The sequence below is a fragment of the Panthera tigris genome, chromosome B1 (assembly GCF_018350195.1).
Source record: "Panthera tigris isolate Pti1 chromosome B1, P.tigris_Pti1_mat1.1, whole genome shotgun sequence".
Classification (NCBI taxonomy): domain Eukaryota; kingdom Metazoa; phylum Chordata; class Mammalia; order Carnivora; family Felidae; genus Panthera; species Panthera tigris.
This window is the reverse complement of record NC_056663.1, coordinates 143,956,241-143,970,545: the sequence shown is the minus strand read 5'-3', so window position 1 is coordinate 143,970,545 and position 14,305 is coordinate 143,956,241. Positions and strand designations below refer to the sequence as shown.

The 14,305-nt window shown below is 39.6% G+C and overlaps 1 long non-coding RNA gene across 1 annotated transcript; it reads right to left on the bottom strand.

Moving 5' to 3' along the window:
* Window positions 1-3,211: 3,211 nt before the first annotated feature.
* LOC122237721 lies at window positions 3,212-5,701 on the bottom strand. Its single transcript, XR_006216334.1, has 3 exons — window positions 4,704-5,701; window positions 3,519-3,566; window positions 3,212-3,396 (listed from the first exon to the last, which is right to left on the bottom strand). It is a non-coding gene; the product is annotated as an uncharacterized LOC122237721 (long non-coding RNA).
* Between the last annotated feature and the right edge of the window lie 8,604 nt (window positions 5,702-14,305).

Here is a 14,305-nt window from a genome sequence, read left to right as displayed (position 1 = left end):
AACTTATGCTGCCATCTTGATCGCATCGTTGCCAAAATACCTGCTTTTCTGAGCCATTCATTAGAATTTTTACTAATATTGAGCAGTTCTCCAAATCTCACTAGCCTAAATAAAAGAGGACTTACTATCAATATGACGTGCTGTGCTTAAAGCAAAATAGCATGACAGTGTGAAATTCCATGTGATTTTGATCATCAAAGATGTGAGCAAAGGGATAGTTCCTAATAAGGTGGCTGATTCCTGGTGCATTTATTGTAAATAGACGTTTACAAGTTGGTAGGATTTTTTTTCCTATAATATGCACACTCTTCAACAATATAGGCATGTTCTTACTGTAATTACGAAATAAAACAAGGAAGTACAAGGTGTCACTATATTTAAACAATATTTCCCAGTATAACAAAACAGAAATGAACTTGGTAACCTCAAAGGTCTCTTTTGGGCCCCAAAGTTTGACTAATAGCTCACGTTTGTGTAAAGTTTACTATGTTCCAAGCGCTTTGAAAAGGTAAACTTCTTTATGTGATTCTAATAATATTTATTGAGTGCCTGCTGTGTGCTGGACCCACTTAAAATTATCACCTCTTTAACCCTCCAAATGATCTTATAAAGTGGCTATTATTATTATTACCATTATTCTCTTTTTACAAATAACAAGTGGATCCCTGGAAAGATTAAGCACCTTGACTCCTAGCTTATTCCTCCTCTATTGTGCCAACATGCTGTTGCTCTCTTGCAGGGAAGGGACCAAGTAGAACTGCAGGGTTGGAGGGATGCCTGGGTGACTCAGTCGGTTAAGTGTCCGACGTGGGCTCAGGTCATGATCTCACTGTTCGCGAGTTTGAGCCCCGCATGGGGCTCTGTGCGGACAGCTCAGAGCCTGGAGCCTGCTTGGGATTCTGTGTCTCCCTCTCTTTCTGCCCCTCCCCCACTCTCACTCTGTCTCTCTCTGTCTCTCTCTTTCTCTCTCTCTCTCTAAAAAATAAACATTTTAAAAAATTAAAAAAAAAAAAAAAAAAAAAAAAGAACTGCAGGACTGGAAAGCCAGAACCAGGGGTCTTGTCTCCACGTTATGGGGTGAGTTTGGGCTGCCCAACCCACAAGTAAGGAATCCAGAACCAAAACCAGATCAGCCACACCATGAGGTTTGGGAACCAAGAAGCTGAAGCAAAAGCTGAGTTGCCAAATCTCAGCAGGAGAAACCTAAAATATCCAAATTGAAAAAAAAGTTATTTGGTTAAAAAGCCAGGCTGGTTTGGGTCATGGAATGCAGCAAACGGACCTGCTGGAGAGGGAAGTTACTCCAAAGCTGGCAGGGGACCAGCTGCCTCGGCTTATATCGGTTCTTGCAAGGCCAGGTGAGGATGAATTCAACCAGGTTGCAGATGTCTAAAGCACTTGACAGTGACATGGGGCCCTTGGTGAATGGCAGCTTTAGGAAGCAGCAGTGCTTAAGTGGAGGAGAGGGGCTTAGGAAATTTCTGAGTTCTGTCACTCATTAGATGTGTGACTGGGGAAAGCCATTTAAACTCTCCGAGCTCTAAATTTCTTCATCTATAAGCCCTGAAATAATAACAACCAAACAGGTCATTTTTTATCCAACCTAAAATAATTTCATTGTCTGAAAGTAGTAATTACAGCAACAGATGTCCTCATCCTGTCACTGACCCTCAGCCTGTTCTTGACCGGGGCTGCAGCGAGAAACTAGCCAGACCCGTTCAGTGCTAGGTAACCAACCTGTGTTGTTGGAGAAAGAAATTTAACAGAAACCCAAACGTCATGGGAATGTGATCACTGGTGGGTTTATGATCCACAAAGGACCGGGAGAAATGGGGAGACCTCTCTAGTTAGTAATTCTCTTGGGCCGATAGGTATTCAACTGGTTTCTCTCGGGTTAACTCAACCTAATCCAGGTCTAATAACATTCATCTTGACTTTCCTCTGAGAGACAAATCTTTCAGCTGCTTTGTGCTTTTATAGGTTTGAAAGCTATAGTATGAATCAGTGCCGATGTTTGCCGAATTGATTTGCTTCCCCCTTGGATTCTGTGCCTGTTTTCTACAGGAGGAAATCAATGTCTGGGGAGGCGGTGGCGGGGGGCATTTCAAGAAGTATTTTTGATATGATAAATATTTCTAGTACACAATTATCCAAGGCTCCCGGATACTAGCCACTAGGTGAGACAGGGGCTTCCGTGGATCACTGTTAACTGTTTTTTGTTCTTCATGAGTTCCTACAGATACACAACGCGGTACTTTTGGTGTTTGCCTATAATTTTTACTCAGAGGAATATAATAACTGAAGAGAGCAAGGAAGGAAGGAAGAGGAGGAGAAAGAGTAGGAAAGGAGGAGGCCAGAGGAAAAATAATAAGGTGGAATCAACATGGCCTCACCAATTTGGGTTCTGACTTAAAGGTGCATGTCTATGAAAAAATAACAAGACAAAATATTTAAAATAGACACTGCTGGAGAATCAGAGATGCATCTTTGCCACACCAATAAAAGCTGCTGAAAGTCTGCTCATAATTAGCTGCCTTGTTCCTAGTCTGACACAGTAGTAGTACAGTTTACAAAAGAAAGACACAGCTAATCAGGCCATACCAACTACTCTGATTAGGTTACCGATGTTTGACGAGAATGGGTCATCCTGTGAAACACCTTGGAAAATGTTAGTGCTGTAATTTGTTTGTCTATTTAAAAACACTACACATAAAATAATAGATTAGCCATTATCTCCTTTTGGTTGTTAAATGCCACGCCTTTTTCCTTACTCGAAAGGCTCTCACACACAGTGCTGTCTTTGCTTAGAACGCTCTCTCGGCTTCCCACCTGTGCCTCCATCCCTTACTTGCCAGCCTTTGTCAGGTTCATTCCTACCCACATTTCTAACTTAAGCTCCGAGGCCACTTTGATGGAAAGGCCTTCCTGACTCCCTAATTAGATGAGATTCCCCTGCATACATGCTCTCCTAGCAGCTGTAGTTCTCCTTGCACTCTTCCCACAACTGACTTTTTCTAAAGACCTGTCTTCTCCTCTTTCTTCCCCCAATCCATTCCAAGGAATCCACCCCTTACAGTACAAACAACAGAATATCCAGCCTATGTCTTCATTACGTATGCCCAGCATACTGCCTAGCACATAATAGACACTCAATAAATATTTGTCGAATGAATGGATGGATAGGACCAATTAAAGGAGACGGTCGCACAAGTATCCTGCTAAAGATACTATATTTAATCAAAGCAACACTAGCTTTGATAACGAAAACATCAAAATCATAACGGCTTAATACAATAGAAGTACTTGGCTTTCTCACATAATACTTTAGTGCAGGTATTCCTAGCTGGGGAGAGGGGTTCTCTTCCATGGCGAGTCAGAACCCAGGCTCCCTCTGTCCTGGGAAGGGAGAAAAGGGAGCGTTAGAGCCGCCTCGTCTATGTTTTAAAAGTCTCAGCTTGGAAGGAACACAGATCACTTCTGATCACACTCCATTCACAGGGATTAATCATCTGCTGTACCTGGAGGCAGAGGTGCTGGGAAATGGAGTCCTTGTCTCGGCATCCTCCCTGCAGTGACAGTACAACATGTGAAAAAGAGAGTCCAGATTCTTAGTGGATGTCTAAAATGTAACTAGCACAAACATACGATCAGGCCAACCCAGATAGTTCAAGCCGAAACAACCCTCCCTACCAAAAACACAGAAGCCCAAATCCTCTGATCCGCACATTGCTAGTCAATCTTGCATGTGAAATCATGGCCCTATTAAGGCCTTTCTCATACTGACATTTTGCATTGTTAACAGTAAAGTCCTGAAAGCTCTCTTTATGCTCCTTGAAGCTATTTCAGCTTTATTGGGTTATTGTTATAGCTTTATTTAATGGGGTGTCAAATTTTACATACAGCAAAAAACTACCTAAGTGTTTTCAACACTTCCTTGGCCAAAGTTCTCTTCTAATCACCAAGCCTACCCTTATTTAATTATCAGTAGTATAACCTAATGTAGCATGGCTGTATACCCAGAAACAGTTTGCAATAATATAAAAAAGTGTAAATAATTTAAAATTGGATGGCACTGGGCTTTAAACTATAGCTCAGTATGGTTTTTTTTAGCATCAAGGAGAAGAACTAATACAGGGATCTCTAATTGATTTTTGTGAACTCTTGCCACATCTAAAGCCAAGAATTACTAGTTAATGTCTTTGGATGTTTTACAGGCACAAAATGTCACTTAAATAATAGCAAGTGTATCCCCAATGTCAAGTGCAATAAACAGAAAATAATATTGCAAGTAATAGTCAAAACAAATTAGTTGAGGATCATAGTCTTTCCTTGGATTTACTATAGAAAAATGGATTCCTATTCTAATGCAAATACCAAAGGAGAATATTCTTGTGAGGTCACGTTGATTTAAAAAAGTTGATTAAAAAAAAAGTTGATTAAAAAAGTTGATTTAAAAGTTAACTGTGGGGTGCCTGAGTGGCTCAGTCAGTTAAGCATCTGACTCTTGGTTTTGGCTCAGGTCATGATCTCATAACTCGTGAGTCGAGCCCTACATTGGGCTTTGTGCTGACAGCATGGAGCCTGCTTGGGATGCTCTCTCTCCCTCTCTCTCTCTCTGACCCTCCTCTGCTTGTTCTCTGTATCTCTCTCAAAAATAAATTTTAAAAAAGTTATTTTAAAAAAGTTAAATGTGCAGTGCTTACCATCAAAAGTAGGTGATGCTGATTCTATGGCGGTGGCTACCAAGAGGACCATTTCTGCTCTTCTGAATTCTCAAGATGCTCCCATCCAATGGTTGCTGATGCAGTGATGAAGCAGTTACTCATGTGGTCACTGGTGATCTGCGACACCCTCTCGGCCTCAAGGAGTCAATTTATTATGCTCTTTGACCAAAGGCAGTTGGGTTGACCTTATTATTTATGTGACCTTACTCTTCTTCCGGAAAGATTACTTGCTACTGCTTTAAGGATTAAGTGATATGGGAGTCAATTTGGGGGGAAAAGTTATACTGCTCCAAGTTTGCTTTCTAGCATGAGTTCCGTTAGAATGGTAATAACATCGAAATTGGTTAAATATTGAGATTAGTTTTACACTAGCACTGGCATTCCAACAATTACCCAAAAGGGACTATTGTCATTGGCTTGAAAGAAATCAGAGCTGTCCAAACAATCGTTATCCCCAGAAGCTGGTAGGGCCATCTTCATTAGCCTCTCAAGTTTCAGATTTTTTTCTCAGGTCCCAGGGTATGTTTTCCTTCTGGGACCTCGCTGGCTAAGGGACGGCATTTGACACAGAGCAGGCCAATGAACTCATTCACCTAAGATTTTTAATCCCGTGTGGGTAGTCTTAACTGAAAATGGATGAAGAAAAGTCTTCTTGAACCTCCTTTGTCCTTGCCAAAAACCATTCCTTTTGTTCCTTCTGTTCACAGGAGGATTCCTGGTTCCAGAGGCCTGACCTTTAAATGTTCCTTCAATTTTGGATGGCCTATATCCTTCAAACAAACTCATTTATTGCTTTAGACTTTAAAATTTGTGATCAAATAGTCACCCAAAGGCACCAGATTTCCAAGATTCAACTGGATGTCATTTTTACAGCTTTAAGAGTTGAACGGTTCCACAAAACTGAAGCATTTGAAAGAAGGTCTGTCAAGTTTAAAGAATTTACAACTATGTCAACAGTCAAGGAAACACCAGGTTCAGCCAAGCCACCTGGATGGGAATGAAGGCTTTCATGAGCAGAGCAGGGAAGTGGATTTCATGGACTGGGAGCCTAAATACTTTACATTATGAAGTCCTTCTAATAATTGGTGTTGACAGAAGAATCCAGTCATCACCTTGGCTAATATCTTCAGTCATCATATGTGTGAGAAGGTATCCCTAAAATGCCTTAGGATTTGATAAATGTTTCTGTAGTGGGTAAACATATTTTAATCCCAGGAAGATTTAAAGGTAAGTATAAAAACATGTGTCAGAGAATTATATTTATCATGAACTAATAATAATAATAACAACAATAATAATAATATTTGTGGCTTAGGAATCTCCACATATTTTGTATTTTGTGTACTTCTACTGCTTTAGAGAATTTGGCCTATTAGTATAGTCATTTTGTAATTCTCTTTCAAAATACACAAATCGGTCATTTAAATTGGTGATTTTAGGGGCACCTGGGTGGCTCAGTTGGTCAAGCATCTGACTCTTTATTTAGGCTCAGGTCGTGATCTCACTGTTCCTGAGTATGAGCCCCACCTCCAGCTCCTCAGCTGTCAGCATGGAGCCTACTTGGGATTCTCTGTCTCCTCTTCTCTCTCTGTCCCTGCCCCACTCTGTCTCTCTCAAAATAAATAAACTTAAAAATAAATAAATAAACTTACAAATAAATAAATAAATAAATAAATAAATAAATAAATAATTGGTGATTTTAAATAGAAAGTTTTCGAGTTTACAGATTATCTGAATATCTAAAGGAACTAAAGAGTCACTATTTGCAAACTTACCTTGTTAGTCTTAAAAGAATTATCCAAGAATTCGGAGAGGTTTTGTTCATGGAGCCTGACATCAGAAATGCCTAAAAGGGAAATACAAACATTAAATTCACAATGGAATTTAATGTCTTAAGATATTTAACTTGTTCTGCATAAGAGGCTATTACCTAAAAACTTTCAAAATGCCATATAGTCTACGTAGGTCTATAGAATTAACAAACAGAATAAAATTGTAAGTTGAATATAAAAGGTTCAGCATTTTTAGCTTTAATAAATAGAATATTTTTATGCTCAAAACAACCAAAAAAGTCGCAATGATAGAACCCAAAGGGAAAGGTGGTAGAGGGAAGGACATAAGTTTCCAAGCCAGTTGGGTTAGCCGTGGTAACAGTGTTACATATCATGAAAATATATCGAATCACCTTTTTTTTTTCCCTCTCAGCCTCAGAGTTAAATTTCCCCTCTGTTTTCCAGATACATGTTTGTTTTTTGTTTTGTTTTGTTTTGTTATTTGTTTGTTTGTTTTTCTGAAGACACACAGAAAGTGGTTAGAGCTTAAATTTATCATTCTGAAGCAACCCGTCTCAAGCTTCATGAATTGCCCACATTCACAAAAACAAGAAGGTGAAGAAAGTACGCTCAGTTAAAGGGTAGAATGAAAAAAGCACTGGACTAAAAGTTGCTGGAGAGGGTCTTTCTCTGAAACCGATTACAATTTTGGTAACATCACTTCACTTCTCTGTTCTATAGTTTACTCATCTGTGAAATGAATACAGTGGACAATAAAGCTGTCAAGATTTTTGCCACCCTTGATAGATTATTAATTATTAATTCATTACACTAATGATAATTATAGTTATTCCTTTTAAAAAATTTTTTTAAATGTTTATTTTTGAGAGAGAGAGTCGGTGCAAGCAGGGGAGAGACAGAGAGAAAGGGAGACACAGAATCTGAAGCAGGCTCCAGGCTCCGAGCTGTCAGCACAGAGCCCGATGTGGGGCTGGAACACATGAACCGTGAGATCATGACCTGAACCAAAGTCTGACGCCCAGTGGACTGAGCCATCCAGGCATCCCTATAATTATAATTATTCTAACAAGAATATAGACAGAGCATCTGGGTGGCTCAGTTGGTTGGACATCGGACCCTTGATTTTGGCTCAGGTCACGACCTCATGGTTTGTGAGTTAGAGCCCCAAGTCAGGGCTGATAACACAGAGCCTTCTTGGCATTCTCTCTCTCTCTCTTTCTCTGTCCCTCCCTCACTTTCTCTCTCTCTCCCTCAAAAGTAAATAAGTAAACATTTTTAAAAACGAATTTAGACTAAAAACATTATAATATCATAAGTTGTGATTAATTCTTTAAAAACATTTTTAAAAGGAAAAGTCATGACTCATAAAATGAATGCATATCAAAGGTTTTACTTAACTCCTTAGTAAATGAGGGGACCAGTAAGATGTTACAACTGACTCAACTCCAAAACCATGTATTTCTAGGTAGGTAAGGAGCGCTGAAGTGAATTTACAAACGGATGCAAGATTGGCCAAACTGGTCAATATCCACAAAGTGATAGTCCAACAGAAATCTGGGGGTCACACTTGATTCCAACCTCGTCTTCAGCCTCATCACATTATCAGTTAGTAGTCCTGTTTTTTCTGCCTCCAAAATATATGTCAAGTCTGTATTTATCCCTCCATCCTGACTGCCCCAGCTCTCTTCTAAGCGTCATTAGCTTTTATCAGAACTATTTTCATCTACTATCGCCTTTAAAACATGTGTCAGGAAAATATTTTAAACTATTAATCTACTTTTAAATTTATTGCTGTAGGGATGCCTAGGTGGCTCAGTCAGTTAAGAGTCCAACTTCTGCTCAGGTCCTGATCTCGCGGTTCGTGGATTTGAGTCCTGCTTCAGGCTCTGCTAAGAGCTTGGAGCCTGCTTTGGATTCTGTGTCTCCCTCTCTCCCTGCCCGTGTGCTCGCACGCGTGCTCTCACTCTCTCTCTCTCTCTCTCTCAAGAATGAATAAACATTAAAAAAATTTAAAATAAAATAAAATTATTGCTGTACTTTTTTTCTTCCTTTGCCCCAATTCAAATAATCAATCCAGTTTTTGTTGCCAGCTGGGTAGGAAGGGACGGAAACAAAGAGACTATAGCAGAGCAAAAATTAGAAATAGTTTGGTAATCTCCCAGGCCTTTTTTCCAACGGAGTAATCCCTAAAACTAGAAGATTAGATAGAGCACAAAGTATCTAGGCCAGAATCATGAAAGAAAAATGATTTCCCTAAAACAGGAAAGAAATTCCCAGGACTTTAGAGCGTAATTTGCATAATGAGAACAGAGAGGTCCAAAGGTCTAAATACAGAGGGCATGTCCTAGGCAAAGCTACTAGAGGAGTGAAAAGACTTCAGTAATGAAAAGACTACCTTAATAAGAATCTAGGCAGCTTTGCAAAATCTCCTACATCCCCACCCCGACAGAGAGCCCCTGGATTTGAACAGCTATGCTGAAGAGAATGACTGGATTTCAAAACAGATGACCCAACAACCAGATGCTGTCATCCCACTCTAAATGTTAGCATTGCATAAGATCCTGGAACAATCCAGAAAGTTGGGGGTAAATCACAACGACTAGGGTTAAGGTTTTCCACCAGCTTAAAGGGATATAAGGCTTAAAATAGAAATCGAGTTAGACAAAGTAAAGGGAATTAAAACTAGAAAATGGGAGTGGGGGCTAAGAAAATACAAGAGACTTTCATATCTATAAATGTGTAAGTCTAGTTATTCTGAAAAAAAAAACACCTCCTGAGGCAAACAATTTATAAAACTCTGGATAAAATACTGCAAACTTTTCATAAATATATTTCTGGACTCAAAAGAAAGCAAAGATCCCTTCTCCCAAAAGACAATAGATCTGTATGCAAGGAGAGCAGTCTGCAGTTCTTAAAGCCATAGAGGCCCTAGGTTTGATGATCAAATGGGGACCAAGAGATAAGAGCTTGACTTGCATAAATTGGGGATTAGATTCTTGCATGAGTAATGGGATTAGATTTCTGACATATTGCAAGGGCCCTTGAAGGATGACTACAATTTTAATAAAGAAATAGGCTAGAACAGGAGTGCCTGGGTGGCTCAGTGGGTTAAGCATCTGACTTCAGCTCAGGTCATGATCTCGTGGTCCGCGAGTTCGAGCCCCGCAGCAGGTTCTGGGCTGACAGCTCAGAGCCTGGAGCCTGCTTCAGATTCTGTGTCTCCCTCTCTCTCTGCCCCTCCCCTGCTCACGTTCTGTCTCTCTCTCTCAAAACATAAATAAATGTTAAAAAAAGAAAAAGAAATAGGCTAGAAGAAAATATACCTGTTGGTAAAGAGAAACACAAAAGGTAACTTGTCTGTCAGAGACTCTGCTCAGCTCCATGTGAAAAAAGAGAAAAAACAATAATAAGGAAAATAGTCTCCCTCATAAATCAGAACCCTAGCCCTAACCTCACATGGATTTGGAGTATGAATATACGTTATCAAGTTCAAGACACTCCAGGCTGATAATCTGAAGTTGTTTTAGGTTGGAATGAATCCCAGAGACCTAGCAGAATCCAACGCAAAGCCTTGCTACAGCAGAGGTCGGCAACTATGGCCAGGAGGCCAGATCTGTTTTTGTATTGCCTGTGACGTCAGAATAGCGGGGGGCGGGGGGGGGGAATCAAAACAAAAATATTTCATAACATAAGAAAATTGTATGAAATTCACATTTCAGCGTTTACCGTAACTGAAGTTTTATTGGGACACAGCTGTACTTGTGTGCTGACGTGCTGCCTACAGCTCTTTCACACTCCAGCTGCAGTGCCTGGTGGAGCGGTGGTGACAAGCTGCGTGGCGTTCTCGGGGCTTCACGCTGCTGCTACAAATCACAGGGATGAAGTCGCAACCAGGCAGCATTTGGAGTGTCACGCACATCACTATACCGCCACGTTGTATTTTCTTTGTATTGTTATCGCGTACCCATCGTGTCAAAACAAATGTAAAAAGTGAAAAGTACGGGTGCCTGGGTGGCTCAGTCGGTTGAGCGTCCGACTCTCGATTTTGGTTCAGGCCATGATCTCGCGGTTCGAGAGTTGGAGCCCCACATCAGGCTCTGCTCTATGACAGTGTGGAAGCCTGCTTGGGATTCTCTCTCTCTCTTTCTCTCCCTCTGTGTCTCTGCCCCTGCTGTTAGCTCTGTCTCAAAATAAATAAATTAACTAAAAAAACTTTAATTACAAAAAATGAAAAGTAGTCCCTAAGTATCACACGTTTTAAGCACAAGGAGGTGTGGATTCTTTTGTTATCTAACGAAACTGCAAAGCATTATGCTATTGCTGTACTAAAAGAAGTCAACATAACCAGACTAAAAATCACCACGTTGTTACCAATACATACTATTCCCCAGTTAGAAAGATTATAAGATTTAAAACAAATACCTCATTAGAATAGAATTTTTCCATGAAAATGAAAAATCAAAATGAAGATGCAACCAAAGGAACTTTCTAAGTAGCTCATTTGTTAGCCAGGGAAGAAAAATTGTTTACCAATGGCGAGTTAATTAAATTGTATTTGATTGCAGCAGCCAAAAATAAGTGTCCAGAAAAAATAAACTGGTTTGGACTGCTAGCCTTTCTACTGCTCATAGAGTTGAGGACATCAGGAGTGACAGCACTAGTCAACTTAAAAACTAGGAAAATGTTTCTAATGGTTTTCCTTGACTCTTAATGGGTCAGTAGACGTTATCAACGCTGCTCAGTTGTAGTTATTTGACTGAATTGAAATGACTGGAAAATCAGCATCTAGGGATGTCTGAGGAAAACTAAAGTCAAGAATATTTTTCTTTAATTTTTTTTAACGTTTGTTCATTTTAGAGAGACAGAGCATAAGCAGGGCAGGGGCAAGAGAGAGAGGGGGAGAGACAGAATCTGAAGCAGGCTTCAGGCTCTGAGCCATCAGCACAGAGCCCAATGCAGGGCCTGAACTCATGAACCATTAGATAATGACCTGAGCCAAAGTCGGACACTTAACAAACTGAGCCACCCAGGCACCCCAAGAATATTTTTAAAGAAGATGAAAAAAACACAAACTCAGTACAATCCGAAGTAGAATCTATTAAGATTTGTTACAACTGATGGTGGCAAAACCATGTGTAGAACAGAAAAAAAAAAAAAGGCTTCGTTGGATAAATTTACAAATATTATGAGAATGTAAGGTATTTAAAACCAAGGTTATTCATTATGTTTTTCATTACAACTATTTGTGGAAAGAATTGGAATTTATAATGTATTATTAAGCCTGTAGTGTCATTGGTGAACTTTATTTACTTTTATGAATTCACCACTTTCAGTTCCATGCATATTTTTTTAATAGAAGCTGAATATCCTGACTTGTTTCACCATATACTGATCCAATAACTTAGTAGTGGTGTGGTTTTGCTGTGATTTTTGTTTTGTTTTTTTTTTGTTTGTTTGTTTGTTTTTTGTTTTTTGGGTTTTTTTTTTGCTCATAGCTTAGACTGGAATTTTCCTGAATGAAAAGACAATCCTCAATCTCTATTACTGAACATTCACTTAATGACTTTGGAAGTTAGCTTTTGCTGCCCTCGGCGTGAGCTAATTTCTTTTGGTTTCAGATGACAGAAACACAGCTTGAACTAGCATGACCGGAAGGGGCAATTTATTGAAATGCTCAGAGTGGCAAGAAGGGCAAAGGTGTGGTTACATCTCAGAGACAAGTGTGACTAGGGACCGGAAAGCCATCGGACCTCTTTTCTCCCATTCCTCCTTCTCTCTGAGAGTCAGGTTTCTGTATCCTACTTCAGACTAGCTTTTTTCCACATGCTGCAGTGGCTACCAGAATACCAGAGCCCCATAATTTCATCTCCAGAGAGCAACCCTTAGTGGCATTTTCTGGTGTAGCAAGTATTAAAATCCTGGAAAGTGCACTCAGTAAATCAGAGTCTGATGTCCACCCTATACCAATCACTGTTGCAAAAGAGGCAGGCTTTATAGGAAGTTGCGATCATCGTTCGAGCCACTTGCTTACAAAAGGGGAATAAACATCTCTCCGGAAAAAAAAAAAAAAGGAAAAAAAAAAAAAAAGGTCTTCCTTGGACAGATAAAACAGTCGGCATCCTTAACAAACTTTGAAGGTATTTCCCTACACCAGCAGTTCTCAAAGTATGGTCCACTAATTCCTGGAGTTCCCAAGATTCTGTCAGGTCTGCAAAGTCAAAACTATCCTCATAATAACACGAAGATGCTATTTATGTTTTTAATTTTATTTAATCTTTCTGGATGTTGGCTTAGGCCTTGATAGTCAGAGCAATTGTAGGTAAAACTTTGGTGTCTTAGCGTCACAGAAGGCAGTGGCAGCACGTTATACTTGCAGCCGTTATATTCTTCACCACCATGCGTGCTCAGTGTAAAGGGGAAAAAAACATGTTTCGCTTAGAAATGTCCTTCAATAAGCAGCAAAAATCATTATCAAATCATCATCTTAAGTACACATCTTTTTTTCTAGTCTATGTAAATAAGTGGGACATATGCACAAGGCATGCTTGCCGTATACCAAAATGAGATGATTGTCCCAAGGAAACGTACTCATGGGATGATTCAAGTTGCAAGCTGTACTAACCGTGTTTTGGTGGAACACGAGTTTTAGTTGAAAAAATGACTCAGACAAACTACGGTTATTCAGACTTGGATATTTGTATGCCATCTTCCCCATACACGAGGCTGTCACTTCAAGGAATGCAGTTGACAGTGATTAGCGCCAATGGTAAGATTCAAGCTGTCAAGTGAAAATTAGAATTTGGCCAAACTTGTATCCTCCGCCATTAACTTGACAGCTTCCTAATATTTAAAGATTTTTCTGATGACATAGGTGGAGATATTAATGAATGTAATCTTTTTGATGTTGTATGACAAAGCGTGTTAAGACTTGGAAGATCTTCATAACTCAGTGAACCAATATTTTCTATATGACCAATGCATGATGTAACAAAATTATACATGGGTAAAAGATATAATGTGCAAAATAGACCAGCAGATTTTATTTATTTATTTATTTATTTATTTATTTATTTATTTAATGTTTATTTATTTTTGAGAGAGAGAGAGAGAAGAGCACAAGAGGGGGAGGGGCAGAGAGAGAGGGAAACACAGAATTAGCAGCAGGCTCCAGGCTCTGAGCTGTCAGCACAGAGCCCAACACGGGGCTTGAACTCAGGAACTGTGAGATAATGACCTGAGCCAAAGTCAGATGCTTAACCACAGAGCCCCACAGGCACCCCTAGACCAACAGATTCTTCTGGAACAGAATATGAAATTTTCACTGAGACGCTTTCAGATTCCACACTGCTGCTAACTTTTAAGAAAAGACCGCTGATTGGGTTTTGGTGCAATGTAAAAGAAAACAAGCTACAATTATCTGAAAGGGTCCTGAAAAGGCCCCCACCACATAAACAAATAGTTTTTGGAGTTCTTGATCCATTTTAAGAATGTAAGGGGTTCCTGAAACCAAAATGTTTGAGAAATGTCGTTCTAAACTTTGAATGCGTACATAAACTTCTAGGCAGAAACGACAAGGTCAATGCCTCTGAATAGTAAGGAACTTACTATTGCAAATACTGCAATAACAATTGAAAAGATTTTACTATTAATAATCATTTCTCATCATTATCATCATAACCATTCCTACCAACTGTAACAGTTAACATTTACTGAGGCTCTCCTCTGTTAGGGTCTGTTCTAAATGCCCTCTGTGCATTTAATCCTTACAACAATCCTCTGAAGCAAGAT